The 15,530-nt window shown below is 45.6% G+C and overlaps 2 pseudogenes; both read right to left on the reverse strand.

Annotated features, from left to right (window-relative positions):
* Positions 1-773: 773 nt before the first annotated feature.
* On the reverse strand, positions 774-1,195 carry LOC141991516 (ATP synthase F(0) complex subunit C1, mitochondrial pseudogene; annotated as a pseudogene).
* Positions 1,196-8,298: 7,103 nt separating this feature from the next.
* On the reverse strand, positions 8,299-13,064 carry LOC141991310 (E3 SUMO-protein ligase KIAA1586-like; annotated as a pseudogene).
* Positions 13,065-15,530: the final 2,466 nt, after the last annotated feature.

Consider the following 15,530-nt stretch of genomic DNA (forward strand, 5'->3'; position numbering starts at 1 on the left):
AGCGGCTGGGAACCCTGGGCCCTTAAAATTACTGCCAGAGCCCCACGGTAGCTGCCGGGAGCCCTGGGACTCGGGTGGTGATTTAAAGGGCTCAGGGCTCCAGCCACTGCCGGGAGCCCTGGGCCCTTTAATTTTCTGCCTGAGCCCTGGGGCCACCGCTACCCCAGGGCTCCTGCAGCGGGGCTCTGGTGGCGATTTAAAGGGCCACTGCTTGGAGCCCTGGGCCCTTTAAATTGCTGGCCTGGGGAAGCTGCTCCCTGCCAGTACGGTCAGCCGTGTACCGGCTCTTGCCAGTATGCCGTACCGGCTTACTTTCACCTCTGATGGCAACCCAAAGAGTGAACCAATGGGGTATCAAATTGTGAGTATGAAATTTCTTTCAATGAATCAAGCCTTCCTTTGGACACAAACAGTGGCTTAGAGACAGTGGAAGAATTCTGGAGGGCCCTAAACACAGCCTGTTAGTTTTCTCTTCAGTATAAGATCTCAATAGGAGCTTATGCCCCTCACAGTCTCTAAGCAGTGTCTGGACACCAATTCTAATGGAAAAAATAGTGCAATTCCTCTGGCCTGGGAAGAGCAAGAGTTAATGACAACAATGTTCACTGTGACAGGGTCAGGCCAGATGGCTACAGGAGAGTGTTGGGTTTTTTTTGTTTGTTTAGGAGGAAAGCTTTTGTTCAATTATAAATCTGGAATGCTCTGGTAAAGGAGGCAGACTCAAACTGGAGAGGACACAGAGTGATGGAAGCCATGGGTTGGCCCAGAGGCTGTCACATAGGAAACAGGATGAGGAATGCCACCATCAAACAGAAGAGTACCATGGCCTTGGACAGGGCAAAGCCCAGGGTGACATAGGAGAAGAGCTGCTGCTTGAGAGAGGGATTCCTAGCATAGCCGATGATCAAGCTGCCAAACTCTGTTCCAATACCTGCTCCTGAACCAGCCACCCCGACTGTGGCAGCACCTGCACCAATGAACTTAGAGCAATATCAATATCCCTAGAGGTAGTGCTCGGTTGGAACTCCCGGTGAGCCAGCTGTAGATGGGAAACACCAGAAAGCTGTACAGTCTGAGTCTCAGGCCTACTCAGTACAGATATGGAAACTGGCCTTTGCAGAGCCCTGGAACAGCAGCGGAACAGAGCTGGAGAAGCAAGGAGAGCCACTGGAGTCTGCATTTTGACTGATCTGCGGACGGTCACCCCCACACGAGCCCCTGAGCTGCAGCCCTTTGAGACAGGAGAGCAAGCCCTGCCCCGCCGCTCACCTTAGAAGGCAGATATATTAGTCCCAGATTAAGCAGGTCCATTTTCCCTGGGTAAGGTAACAGGGGCAGTTCCAGAACAAGAAGGAACTTGCTGAAACAAATTTGGTCAAGCAGCCTAATTAGGACACCTGGAGCCAATTAAGAAGCTGCTAGAAGCAATTAGGGCAGGCTGGCTAATCAGGGCACCTGAGTTTAAAAAGGACCTCACTTCAGTTTGTGGTGTGCGTGTGAGGAGCTGGGAGTAAGAGGTGTTAGGAGTGAGAAGGAGTACTGTTGGAGGACTGAGGAGTACAAGCATGATCAGATACCAGGAGGAAGAGCCTTAGGTGAGGATAAAGAAGGTGTTGGGAGGAGGCTATGGGGAAGTAGCCCCAGGAGTTCCAGCAGGCACTCTTGACAGCTGTAGTCCACAGGGCCCTGGGCTGGAACCCGGAGTAGAGGGTAGGCCTGGGTTCCTCCCAACTCCTGATCAGACACAGGAGGAGTTGACCTGGACTGTGGGTTCCACCAGAGGGGAAGGTCTCTGGGCTGTTCCCTGACTCACATGGTGGATCAGCAGAGACCATGGGGATTGTTCTCCTTTCTTTTCCCCATGCTGGCCAGTGATGAGGTTAGTTGAGTGACCGGCAGGTTTGAGCCATGAGCAAAAGTGGCCAAGCTGAGGGCTGCCGTGAACCTCTGCGGCAAACAAATTCGCCAATAAGCGCTGGACCCACCAAGGCAGAGGAGGAACTTTGTCACACCACCCAGACTTTTTCTTTGGTAAGGTCTCCCTTCTGTAGTAAGGCCACCTTAAGTTATGATTTTTTCAATATTTGGTGTGTCTTATTTTTCTGCATGTTTAAGGAAAAGTTTAAATAGATTCTCTCACGCTAACCCATCTATATTCATCCCTTCTAGTCAGTTTGCAAACGTAGGCTGTGCTGAGATCATGCATATATGTCAGCTCTCAGAAGTGTTGTGTACCTAGCGCAGGTAGAACGGGCCATGATCCAAAAGGAATCAGAGAAAGGATACCTCTAGTGTCTGGTAGAGTTGACTACCTTGTTGTAGGGAGTCCCTCTAGTTCACTGGGCCATGAGGGTTGGGAGTGCTGTCACCAGGGAATAGAAAAGGCAGTGGGAAGCCACAACAGGGCCTCATCTAATACAATAGGGATATTCAATCACTAGGATGCAGTTATGTTTTCAAACAGCATAAGCTCCCAGACAGGGTGATATGGGAGTGTACAGAATGAAGACTTCTTGGCAATGAGGTGCCAATGTGGACCTAGGATTAGCTTGAGGGAGAGGAGAGGTCCCAAGAAAAGGGATAGAGCCCTTACTCCTATACAGGTACAGCAAAGCCAAAAACCAATGTCTGTTAATCTGAAGAGGGACTGCTAGTGCTCAGCAATGCAGGACAGCATTCAGCTACAATACAGCCTTTTCTCTGTCTACAACAAGAAGCAGGAATGGCAAGGAGTATAATAACACATCGATAAAAATCTGTTGCTACAGGAGAATTTTGCCCTGAAACTCCCTAGCTCGCAGGAAGAGAAGAGGGAAGTGAAAAGTGGAACAGCCAGCCATTAGTATCGACTAAGCCAAATCCATCCCTGCTGTAATTCTCTAACCTTCAAGGGGCTTACCCCAGGGATAATATTGGCCCAATATACCTATTGCTCTGAATGGGATCTGTGTTAGTGAGGTAGACAAGGAAGGAGTGAACATTCTTGCTTTGTCAGTTATAGCTAGACCCTTAGCATTTTGACACTGTGGTTCATTTGTAGTTTAATCATGTTTGGTTGCAGAAAGGGAAGTGTGTCTTTCTACTTGGTTGCTTTAACTGCCTTGATGTAGCACAAACTCTTTCAAGTTAGCGGGTAAAGCTGAAGAAAGGACGTGTGTGTTTGAAAGGAGACATACCATAATAGATTATTTTATGGGGAAGCAAGAGGGGGAACTTTACTTGAAGCCTTTAAGTAAATAAGGGACAGGCCTGGGGAAATCCCATAATAATGTTGATGTGAAAGAAGATCTCATGTTTGCCTTAAGACTTTCAGAAAGGTGGTTCACATGAGCACTGCTCTCGTTTGTTTTTGTTTTTCTACCAGCATTATGTAACTCTTTGTGATTCAGACAGATGGCATTACACTTGCCTCACCCCATACAATGCAGTGCTGTTCCCTTTGATCCCACAAGATAAACAAGGTGGGATGGGTAGTCAGTATTTGGGTAAGTGTCTTCCAAATAACACCTGAGCAGTACAGGAGTATTAGTAATACAACACGTGACAATGTCTGAAATATTAATACATCTGCATTGTACTGAGGAGGTGCAGTTTTTTGTAGGCCATCTGTAATATTACTGGTTTCAGAGTAACAGCCATGTTAGTCTGTATTCGTAAAAAGAAAAAAGAAAAGGAGTACTTGTGGCACCTTAGAGACTAACCAGTTTATTTGAGCATGAGCTTTCGTGAGCTACAGCTCACTTCATCGGATGCATAGCATATCGTGGAAACTGCAGAAGACATTATATACACACAGAGACCATGAAACAAAACTTCCTCCCACCCCACTCTCCTGCTGGTAACAGCTTATCTAAAGTGATCTTCAAGTAGGGCCATTTCCAGCACAAATCCAGGAAGGGTGAGAACCTGGATTTGTGCTGGAAATGGCCCTACTTGAAGATCACTTTAGGTAAGCTGTTACCAGCAGGAGAGTGGGGTGGGAGGAAGTTTTGTTTCATGGTCTCTGTGTGTATATAATGTCTTCTGCAGTTTCCACGATATGCTATGCATCCGATGAAGTGAGCTGTAGCTCACGAAAGCTCATGTAATATTACTGCATGCTGTTAAATAGGCAACGTGTCTCACTCTTTGGTGAGTGAGTCTTCATTTCAGTAATGACAAAAAAACTTGTCTACAGTTTGTATCATTTTAAATAGATTAAGTACTGTGAGATCTTCCTAGGTGAAAGGTGCTATTGCAATACAGCAGAACCTCCAAGGTTACCATGCACTATTGCATATTACACACCACTTTTCTGGTGTGGCTGCACAGTACAGCTGTTAATCATAGTCTGAAGTGAACACCTTTTCAGTGGAATTCTGGAAGCAAATGATGTCTGGAGGGGTTAATCAAGAAGCTCAGAGTTCTCTACAGCAAGGTGGAACTCTGAGGGAGCTTCTATAAGCAAATGGAGGCTCAGGAGGGCTGGGGCATTCATTCTGCAGTCTAAGGTTCTGGAGCCAGACCGTGGGTTCCCACTGCCCAAGAAAGGTGTCAGACACTGGGGCTGGACCTGGAAGTGTACCTGAGAGGTGCAGAGTGAGGAAGAGTGGACTAGTCAGTACCCAAACCCCGAGGGCTTAGAAGCACATGGGATCCAGCCATTGGGTCCATCAACAACAGACAGGTGTCCTATGAGAGAAGGAGACTGGGCCACACTGTGGCCCTATCCCAGTAGACAAGTCCCCAACATGAAGGGGGGAAAACCTCCTAGGACAGTGAAACCGGGTTTATGTCTGTATGCTTTCATGACGAGAGCACATTTGTAACATCACAGCAGAGAAGTAATGAATAGATCAATTACATGATTCTGTGGTACAGGATGCTATTGGAGAGACTAAAAGATGATTTAACTGGGCACACTAGCCGTAACAAAATGTTGATCCCAAGTAGTAATTTGAAAAACAAACTGGTTAAAAAGAGCTCATGACACAGAAGGTTTGAAGATAAATACGTTTCTGCAAAAATTTCCTGCTTGTCTCTTGGAATGATTTGGCCATCAGCTCATGAAGTAACAATGCTGCCCTCTGTCAGTCTGCAACAGAATAGAGTGAAGGTAGGAGAATGACTTAAAAGTGCAATACTGACAAGCATTAAGAAATATCTTGAGTCTGACTAAAAATCAATATGTTAGAATTCATTGTAGATTCTAGTTTGAGACTTTAGGATGCACTTAGTTCATGTTTTTGAATGTTTCTCCGCAACCACGAGGGCTAGCAACTCTTAGAATAAAAGCTGAAATTTTCACATGATTACAGGAGTTGGGGATTGAAGCAAAACACCAAAAATGACAAGATTTGCAATAAAAAGTGGCAAGAGTTGGTCACACTGAGTGATAAAGTATTTTTACAGTACAACTGTATTTCTGAGTAGTAGAAGGTTCTTTTTTTCTTAGTTAAGCACTGCTGACTACGAGATGCAACTGAGGAGGATAGTAAGCTTCTATAAAAGTTAACAGCATCTCTGAGAAGTAGATATTTTAATATGAGAAATGGACAACATGGGTAAGTACCTTGTCCAAGTAGCTGATTACAATTCAAGACATCCTGGCTCCAAACCTTTTGCTCATTTCTCCAGACTACACAGCTCCTCAAGGAATAAATGTTTTTAGAGGTGCTCCCTCTAGAACAGAGGTCCCCAAACTGTGGCACATGCCCCCCTAAAGGGGGGCATGGAGGAATCTGTGCAGGGGCCTGGGCTAGCCCCCATGGGGGGTAAGGAGGAAGTGTCATCCAGCCCCTCTCTGCCCCCAGCTCTGCTTTGGTCCTGCCCACAGCCACATCTCCATCTCCCTGTCCCCAGCCTCGGCATGGGTCTGCTGCTAGCCTTGCCCCCAGTCTTAGCCACTGGCTGCAGCTCCATTCTCAGCCTGGGCCTGAGGCTGGGAGGAGGGGCAGGTCTAGGAGCGGAGCCACACCTGGCCGCAGGCTCAGCTGCTGATCCTCTCAGCAGCCTGGCTGCAGCTCTCCTCAAGCTTATGCCTCCCCCAGCCTTGTCCTAGCCCCAGACCTACCCCCAGCTGCGGCCCCAACCTCAGCCTCCATACCTCTGTATGCGTTCCCTTCCCCACCTCCGCAGCTGCGGCCCTGTTCTCAGCTCCAAGGTGGCACAGACAAGGGTAACGGGGAGTGCGACTCTCAAAAGTTTGAGGACCACTGCACTAGAATGTAGACAGTACATTTGAGAAGTTGTCTTGTCCTTTGTTTTTAGCTGATGGGAAACTCTGCTGTGTGCAGCTAGCTACTTGTGCCCCTCTTCACGCTAGTAACTTTTCTAATAGGATTTTCTATACTGGGTGTGACGTTTGCTCACGTTCCATGTAATGATAACGTTGGCCTTTCCCAACTGTGAAAGTAATTTACATTTCTTACTGGTATGGTTGTATCACAAGCAACCCACCTCTCCTACATACTTCATGGATACCGCCCTTTGCATGACTTAGATATAGAAATTAAAGCTACTACTACCAATACTGTCTCTAATAAAACTTTAATATTGGAATAAGCCTGAAAAGTGAAAATTCACTGTCCCATTTCTCCCCTCACCCATCCTCCTCCTCCAGCCAGGCTGCAGAAGGCGGCTAGGCCCGCACTTCACCCCTGCCTTGCACGCAGCAGCAGCTGCTGCGGCTCCTCTCCAGCTTGCGGCAGGGAGGACAGGGACTGGCTGAGGGAGAAGCCTGCCCAGGGTGCCTGCATAACAGCTTAAACTCAGCAGCTCCCTTTGCGGTTCAACCCACAGGATTAGGGGCCATTTCTGGCATCCTTGTTTATTTCACAGTTGGTGTGACCAAGGGGCAGTTCTTTTCTGCCCTGGATGGGGGGACCAATAATAAACAAATACAATTAGAATCAGGGACCATTTCCAAGTTCAAATCTATCCCATTCCCTCCCCATCAGAGGATGGTTGTGATGCCCAGACTGCTTGCAGATCCTCCTTGAAATGTTACTTTAAAAAAAAAACAACAACATGGAGAACATGATGGGAAGATGTATCATGATGATTGGGGCTTATTTTTGGCAAAGAAATTTTGCTAAAGCAACTAAAGAATCACAGGGAAAGCAAATAGCCTGATAGACAAAACCACAAAGATTGGCGGGGAAAACTGGATATTCAGGGAAATTATTGTGCCACCTTTGAAAGAAAAAATATTTTCCACTCCAACCTATTTATATATTGACTTAAACACCTGAAATGTCCTAAGGATCTCAGATCTTTTTGTTTTGTTTCAGTGTCCTGAGGAGTGCGGAGGCTGAAACTGACAAAATTTTCTCTAAGTACCTTGTACATTTAATGAAGGCTATTTTAGTTGTTCTTAATTCAATTCTCCTTCACCCTACTACTAGCCACCCATTGGTGTGCCCCCTGCACTCTTTTATGTGCCTGGGAGGGAGATTAAACTATCCCTGAGATCTGTTAACTTGCTAGGAAATAGGGAGGGTCTAGGGCAGGTGGGGCACTGGCAGGCATGGAGCAGCACAGCTCCTTACCCCCTGGCTGGCTGGCTGTGGTTTTTACCTTGGTTACTTGGTCCTTGGAGGGTCCAGCCTAGCGCCCGGCGCAGCGGCATCTGCTAGCTCTCTGCAGGCAGCAGCCCGCAAGGGCTGTTTGCAGGGTTTGCTGCTAGTTGGCTACAGGCTGCAGCTGCATTGTTTGTGACACATTCATACCCATACATACAGTATTACTGATATTTACTGTCCTTGTGCAAGCAAGCGACCACCCATTCCAGGGGCTGGGGGCATTCTTCAGGTGCGCAGCCTGGGACTCTGGAGTGCGGTGGGCAGCAGAGCCCTTTTGGGGGGGGGCGGATGAGGGAGACAGTGTTTCCGCAGTTAACACCTCAGGAACTTCTGCAAGAGCCAAGGTCGGGCTGGGCACCGCCAGCACATCTGTGGGCACCCAGCTTTTGGGTTGTTTTTTGCTTAATGGTGTCCCCAGGAAAACTTTAAGCCTCAGCAGCTGCTGCTCTGCCAGGCTGCAGAAGGGAGCCATGCACAGGAGCTGCCCGGGAGGCAGGGGAGGAGACAGAGGTCCAGGGGGGCATGCAGCAGCAACACACACAGTGATGGGGGGTGGCAGGTGAGGCCTGCAGCTCCAAGGGGAACCATTACCCACAGCAAAGCTGCTCCAGCTCAGTCCTGGCGTATGGAAGGCGCCAGCAGGGGCAGGAAAGGGGCATCCATGGGAGGGACTGGATGGAGCAAAGCAACCTTACAGAAACTCCCACATTGGGCCATCGCTGCTCTCTCTCTGTTGTCACGCCATGCCTTGAGATGAATGTGCTGCACGTCAGCCCTTTCCAAGCCACAATTTCATATATGGCATGGGATTCCACTGAGTATAAGGAGGTCCCACACATGAAATTAATAGCAAGTCCACCACATGACTAGTGGTAAGTACGGTCCGTTTCATTGTAATTATGTTCATCGCACTGAATCCCCTTTTGCAGTCAGTGTTGCTAGCAGCAAGGGTGTCCACTGCAAGGATGAGTTTAAGTTTTCCAGGAATATTTTTTTCCTTCAGAAGCCTTGAATTCCACAAATCCCAAGTGTGTTTCCTGTTGGTTGATTCTCAGTTGATCAGCCAATGCTCTTATTTCCTTTTCTCCAAAGTGGGGATTCTTTGGATTCTCTTGCCATGTTTCAGGGTTCAAAACCGACAAATTGTTAATTAAGTTCTTATAATTGGAAGCCTTTTCTTCGCATGTGCTTTGATCGGCTTTGTTTGAGGCAGTTGTGAATAGTTTTGTCCTCATGTTGTCAATGACTGCTTGAATGAAGTGAGACGAGTTGATTCTGGGGCTTTCCAGCACCATTTAATTTGCTGGTTTTGAACATCATGGATTGTTCAGCCTGCTGAACTTCTATAGAGTGAACTCCTGGGTCTGTTTTTAGACATTCGGTTCTCTTGATGTATATTTTCATTAGGTTGTCTGCTTTTGGAATGGTCCTGTCTGAGATGTTACAAGAATGAGACAAGTTCTTCAGTTCTGTCAACACATCCAGCGTTAAAGAAAGGCTTCTGATGAAATTTACAGAACACAACTTTGAGTGTAGTCCTTGAAATTTAATACGTTCGCTTCCGACTCTTGACCGGTCTTGTGAGGCTGCCTCAAAGTGTTTTGCCAAAGCAATGTATGTTTGCCACACTACACTGACTGCTCTTCACATTGACACCACTCACCTTAAATTGAACACTGCTGATTTTTTGAAGTACAATGTGTAATTTATTGACATGAGCACTCAGTTCACGAGAGTTTTTTGGTGATTGATTTTGCAAGGAATATAATACATCCAAAAAAGCCAAAGTCATTTGTACCTACGGTGACTTCTAAAGCTTCATCAACAGCAAGTTCCAGTCTGTGGTTGAGACAATGCCATAATATCACATTAGGAAAGTCCATTTGTAGTAGTTTTCCCAACACCAGCTTTGACTCCTAACATCTCATTTGCACCATCACTACAAAAGCTGATCAACACTTCCAATAATAGTTCTTTAGTGAACTCACAACGCAGCAAGCATTTTAAAATTTCCCATTTAATGGCTGCTGCTGTTGAGCTTTGCAGCTCAATCAAGTCCAGGGGAAGCATAAGTGGCCTCATAATTCCATCTGTACTGGCTTTCAAAAAAATGAGTCGAGTTTCCAGCGAGAGTAGTCGATTCATCAACAAGTACTATAATTTTTGACTTATTGTCGATGATTTTGCTGACCATTCTTTTTTCATTTCAGTGGATATGATTGATTACATCTACACAAACTGTTCTACTCGGCAATAAACGTGCCATTTCAATTCCGTTGCTTTCTGTAGGTCAGTGAGGCTCTCGTGGTCACTGAGTGGTCGATTTGTTTTGGCAATGTAGTAGGCTGCTCAGAATGCATGAGCAGTAGTTTCAAATGCTGCTTCACTTTTAGCACTCAGATTAAGAATTTCTTTTTTAGCCATGGCTTGAATTTTTTCAGTCTCCATATGAAGTTGCAGATTTCTTATGTTCATTTTTTTTTTTTTTTTTTTTTTTTTTGTGAAGGGAGGACAGCTCTGTCTCTTTGTTCTCTCCATACGAGGATATTTCACAAGAAGCCCAGTTTGCAGAGAAGTTAACCCCTCTTGCAGAATGCAGATTCAAATCGGAAACGTTGTGACATACTGTGCACCCAAGTTTACCGCCTGAAGAAAAAAGCCAGTAGTTTTTCTTTTTGAACTCCTCAAATTGCATTTTTGACCACTCAGCAAGGTATGGTGGTGGAATATCAATTTTCTTACCTGGCAATTCAGCAGTTTCATTTGTCTCCTCTTTGTGGTTGCTGCTGCTCACCACATGACAAAGATTGTAAAAGTGTCAGCGTTTTTTTCCCTGTGGATAACTAGTTTCAGCTTCTTCATTTGTTGCTGTTCTTTTTGACTGACAATCCCCCATTTCCTCACTTATGTTTAAACATACCTGTTAGGGTCTATTGAATGTATATCGTCTTAAGCTGCATTTTCCCCCATGACTTGCTGTCCTACAGTTAATTGCGTGCGTGACAAGACTTGACCAATAAGAAGCAAGCTTGTGTGGTTACCATGTGGCGGTATAGCACTCAAAAGCTAACATTTGGAACAACCACGTGAATGTCTTCCTGTAAAAACAAAATGTTTTTGTCTTGCTTGACAGACCTATATCTCTGATACATGTATGTTCTAAATGTATATGTACAGTATGAATGGATCTCTCAAAGGTATCTTTTCACTGTAGGACCAACAGCCCCCCAGGGCAGGACACCATTAAGCAGCTCCCAGAAACCCAAAAGCTGGGCTGCAAGCTGGAGAGGAGCCGCAGCCACTGCTGAATGCGAGGTGGGGGTGAAGCGCAGAGCCTAGCCGCCTTCTGCAGCCTGGCCAGAGGCAGGGGGAGGAGAGAAACAGTGAGTTTTCACTTTCCAGGCTTTTATTGGCTCTGAGTTTAAGCTATTATGCAGCCTAAAGAGATGAAAGTAAGCCACTACTGAATGCTTCAGCCACTTTCTTACCGGTATGCTGCTGCACGTTTTTCCCTGGTATGCCTTACCGGCCCATACCAGCTTACTTTCACCCCTGGCCTTTCCTGAGCAGAGATTAGACCAGAGGTGGGCAAACTACAGCCCGTGGGCCACATCTGGCCCATGGGACCATCCTGCCCAGCCCTTGAGCTCCCGGCCGGGGAGGCTAGCGCCCGGCCCCTTCCCCGCTGTCCTCCCTCTCCTGCAGCCTCAGCTCACCGTGCCGCCAGTGCTCTGGCCTGCTGCTCCTACCGGGCAGCACCATGGCATGGCTGGCTCCGGCCAGGCTGCGAGCTCCTGCTGCTCTGAGCAGCATGGTAAGGGGACGAGGAGTGGGGGCGTTGGATAAGGAGCAGGGAGTCCCAGGGGGCAGTCAGGGGACAGGGAGCGGGGGAGATTGGATAGGTGTGGGAGTCCTGGGGGGCCTGTCAGGGGGCAGGGGTGTGGATAGGGGACAGAGAGCAGGGGGGTTGGATATGGGGTGGAGTCCCAGGGGCTGGTTAGGGGCAAGGGGTCCTGGGAGGGGGCGGTCAGGGGACAAGGAGCAGAGGGGTTTGGATGGGTCGGCGGTTCTGAGGGGGGCAGTCAGGGGGCGGGAAGTGGAGGGGTGGATAGGGGATGGATTTCAGGCTGTTTGAGGAGGCACAGCCTTCCCTACCCAGCCCTCCATACAGGTTTTTCAACCCCGATGTGGCCCTTGGGCCAAAAAATTTGCCTACCCCTGGATTAGACAAACATAGGTTGTGACTGCTTTGGGAAATAGATTATTTGCTTGTGACTAGGGAATAAAGGGAATCCAAAAAGTTTAATTCACTTGTAGCCAGAACTGTCAAACAGATTAGATTAAAAACAGAGGGTCCCAGCAGGGAAATGTTGATATTTTACTCAGTTAATTTGTCAGATTGATAACTGCTTTCCACAAGGGGAGCTATCCCAATAGAGAATGACAGTAGTCAATGTAAGTACTATGACATGATGGGATACTTGACTTCTTCTATTTCACTTTGTTTTGCAGGCAGGCACATACAATATTATATACCAGGAAAACATGAAATCTGTTTCCTATGTAAAAGGTCATTGGTTTATAAAAAATATGATCATTCTATTTAAATGAGTCCAGAGTTTCCAGATAAGTGTTTGTTTTTTAAAAAAAATACGGTTGCAAAAACATTTGATTGTTTCACAGCAGATGTCCCTTATGGCTCTTAACTGTGAGTTGGACAGATCTTCAGCCACTTAAAGATACATCTCGTTTATTATCTTAGGTGACTCAAAGGAAGAAACAGAGGAGAAATTAGGATGAGCCCAAGATTTTACATTAAACCCATTTTCAGGGTGCCAAATTCCAGTATGTAATCCAGAAGCACATTCTTGATTAACCCTTTCACTGTTCATTTCCCACCATGTTTGGTGTGCTATTGATCATAAACATTCAATTGAAATTAATCGTACCTAACCCATTTGGGTAACTTTTGCTCATATCAAAAGTGTCTTTGAAAACATTCTTGGTACAACTCAAACATAACAGATGCATTCTGAACAATGTAAGTTAAGGCCTCCAGTTCTGTTTTTGTGATTATTACTGGAAATAGCTTAACTGAAGATATATAACAAATACTCATTTGGATTAAACATTTTCCAGCCCTTCTGTTTCTCCACATCTCTGTAGTATATTTCTCTCCATTGGAGGTATCTGAAACCCAGAAGCCCTGATATTCAGTATCAGAAAATACTGCTTTATGTTTTTGTAGTATAAAGATGCCAAACACACCTCAGACAGGCTACCAGAGTGTAAATGCTCTCAACTCCAGAACCTACTTCTGTAGCTTTTTCTGCTGCTACTATCTCCTGGGTGTGGTGTTCTGTCCCCACTAGTGGGACCAAGACCACTTTGAGATTAATGAATCGGTGACAGCCTTAGCTAACAGCCATGTGACTTTTAGCTCATGTAGCAGAGGCTCATGCACTAAGCTCCAGAGCCCCAGGTTTGATCTCACCTGTCCATGACTGGGATCTGTTGATGTTACATATGTCCATCACTGGAATAGTAAGAAATACTAAAACCAGGACAGCACTTAGAATTGTATCAAAGCACACCAGAGAGACAGGAGCAGTTTAAATGGTACATCCACCTTGATTGCAGAAAACCAAACTCTCTTACCCCTCCCCTTCTCCAAGGCCATGCCGCCACTCTCTCTGTTGCTTGCTGTCCCCCACCCCCACTCATATTCACAGGGCTGGGGAAAGAGGTTGGGGTGTGGGAGGGGGTGAGGGCTCTGGCTGGGGGTGCAGGTTCTGGGGTCTGAAATACACCAAGGGTCAAATCCACAGTTGCTGGGTTGAGCTTCGGTCTGTTGTGGAAAAACATAATCCTCCATGCCTGCCAGGCTGCAGAGTGACTCCAGGACTCCAGGCTGAAGTGGCCTGTACAAATCCTCCGGATGGCCCCTATATTGAGGGCAATGACACATTTCTGCAGTGGCAAACTAATTGCTCCTAACTCTTCCATGGTCTGCCCACCTTTACTTTCTGCAGCTATTCAGTAGGACAAAGGCTTTGCTCTGTTTAGGGGATATACACAACCTTCCATCTGCAACCTTCCCACCACTTACTCATGCAGTGGAACCAATATGAAGTTCTCTACAGCCATGGATAATGAGGCTGGATTTCCCTTATGTGTGTAAAAAAAAATTACATATTCTAATGTAACCCCGACACAAAGAATGTGTGTATTGCAAAGCTAGAGGCACATTCAACTCCTGCAGGAAATCCATAATCTTGGGTTTATGGTCAATTCAGTTAATGTTGTGCTATCTCATATTAATCTACTAGATTTAATAAAACTGTTTCAGCTCTAACCTCAGTTTCTTGAAGACTCCTCAAGTAAAGGAAAGATAATTTTCCATTTTCTTTATGCTTGTAGGCTTTTTTTGCGAATTGTGAAGCACAATATTAATTTGGGTTCATAAAATACTAAGGTTTCAGCTGGTATTGCTCATTAAACTGGCCCTGACTTTGATTCTGAGAAGAGACCTTTATATTAGACTAGATGAAAAATGTCAACTGTTCAAATGTTGTCTCAATGCTGGTTTAATAGATTCCTATTTCCCAATTCTTGCTATGTCATTATCATTAATTTGCAAATGCTTGCACCCTAGGAAATTAGCTGTAATATTTTAGTTGAAGCTGATTTCCCCTCTGAGGAAGTGATATGATTGAACAGACCTTTAACTGCACTTAGCACATTTTAAAACTTTCTATAATACTTTTCATGTGCTTTGTTATTTGAACCATTTAAACCCCAAATGCTCTTTTCCTTTAATAGTCTGAAACCAGAAATAAGTATAAAAGAAAAAAGCTTTAATACGTGAGTAATTCTGCTGGCAAGAGTTATAATAATTTGCATTTATAATGCCCCTTTCATCCTGAAATACTTCACTAACTGTAGCACTGAATTGCAGTCATCTCACAGCTTTTAAACTCCACAAAGCACTACACGGAAAGAGAAATTGCGGCTTAGGACAATCCCCAGTTCTTACAAAAGCCCCTGGGAGCCACAGAGCAGAGAAGCTCTGTTTCAGCTCTAGTGCAAATAAGTCAAACAGACCATGGACTGATGGTGCCTTCGAAGAACATAAGTGTGGTCATACTGGGTCAGACCAAGGGTCCATCTAGCCCAGCATCCTGTCTTCCAACAGTGGCCAGGTGCCCCAGAGGGAATGAACAGAACAGGTAATCATCAAATGATCCATTCCCGGTGGTCCACTCCCAGCTTCTAGCAAACCGAGTCTAGGGACACCATCCCAGCCCCAACCCCACCATAGCCATTGATGGACCTATCCTCCATGAATTTATCTAGTTCTTTTTTGAACCCTGTTATAGTCTTATAGTATAACAAGGAGTTCCACAGGTTGACTATGCATTGTGTGAAAAAATACTTCCTTTTGTTTGTTTTAAACCTGCTACCTTTTAATTTGATTTGGTGACCCCTAGTTCTTGTGTTTACGAGAAGGAGTAAATAACACTTCCTAGTTTACTTTCTCCACAACAGTCATGATTTTATAGACCTCTATCATATTCCCCCCCTTAGTCATCTCTTTTCCAAGCTGAAAAGTCCCAGTCTTATTAATTTCTCCTCCTACGGAAGCCAGTCCAGACCCCTAATAACTTTTGTTGCCCTTTTTGAACGGTTCCCAATTCCAATATATCTTTTTTGAGATGGAGTGACCGCATCTGCATGCAGTATTCAAGATGTGGGCATACCAAGGATTTATACAGAGGCAATATGAAATTTTCTGTCTCATTTTCTATTCCTTTCTTAATGATTCCCAACATTCTGTTAGCTTTTTTGTCTGCCGCTGCACATTGAGTGGATATTTTCAGAGAACTATCCACAATGACTCCAAGATCTCTTTCTTGTATGGTATCCGCTCATTTAGACCCCATCATTTTATATGTACAGTTGGGATTA

The sequence above is a fragment of the Natator depressus genome, chromosome 7, assembly GCF_965152275.1.
Source record: "Natator depressus isolate rNatDep1 chromosome 7, rNatDep2.hap1, whole genome shotgun sequence".
In the NCBI taxonomy this organism is placed as follows: domain Eukaryota; kingdom Metazoa; phylum Chordata; order Testudines; family Cheloniidae; genus Natator; species Natator depressus.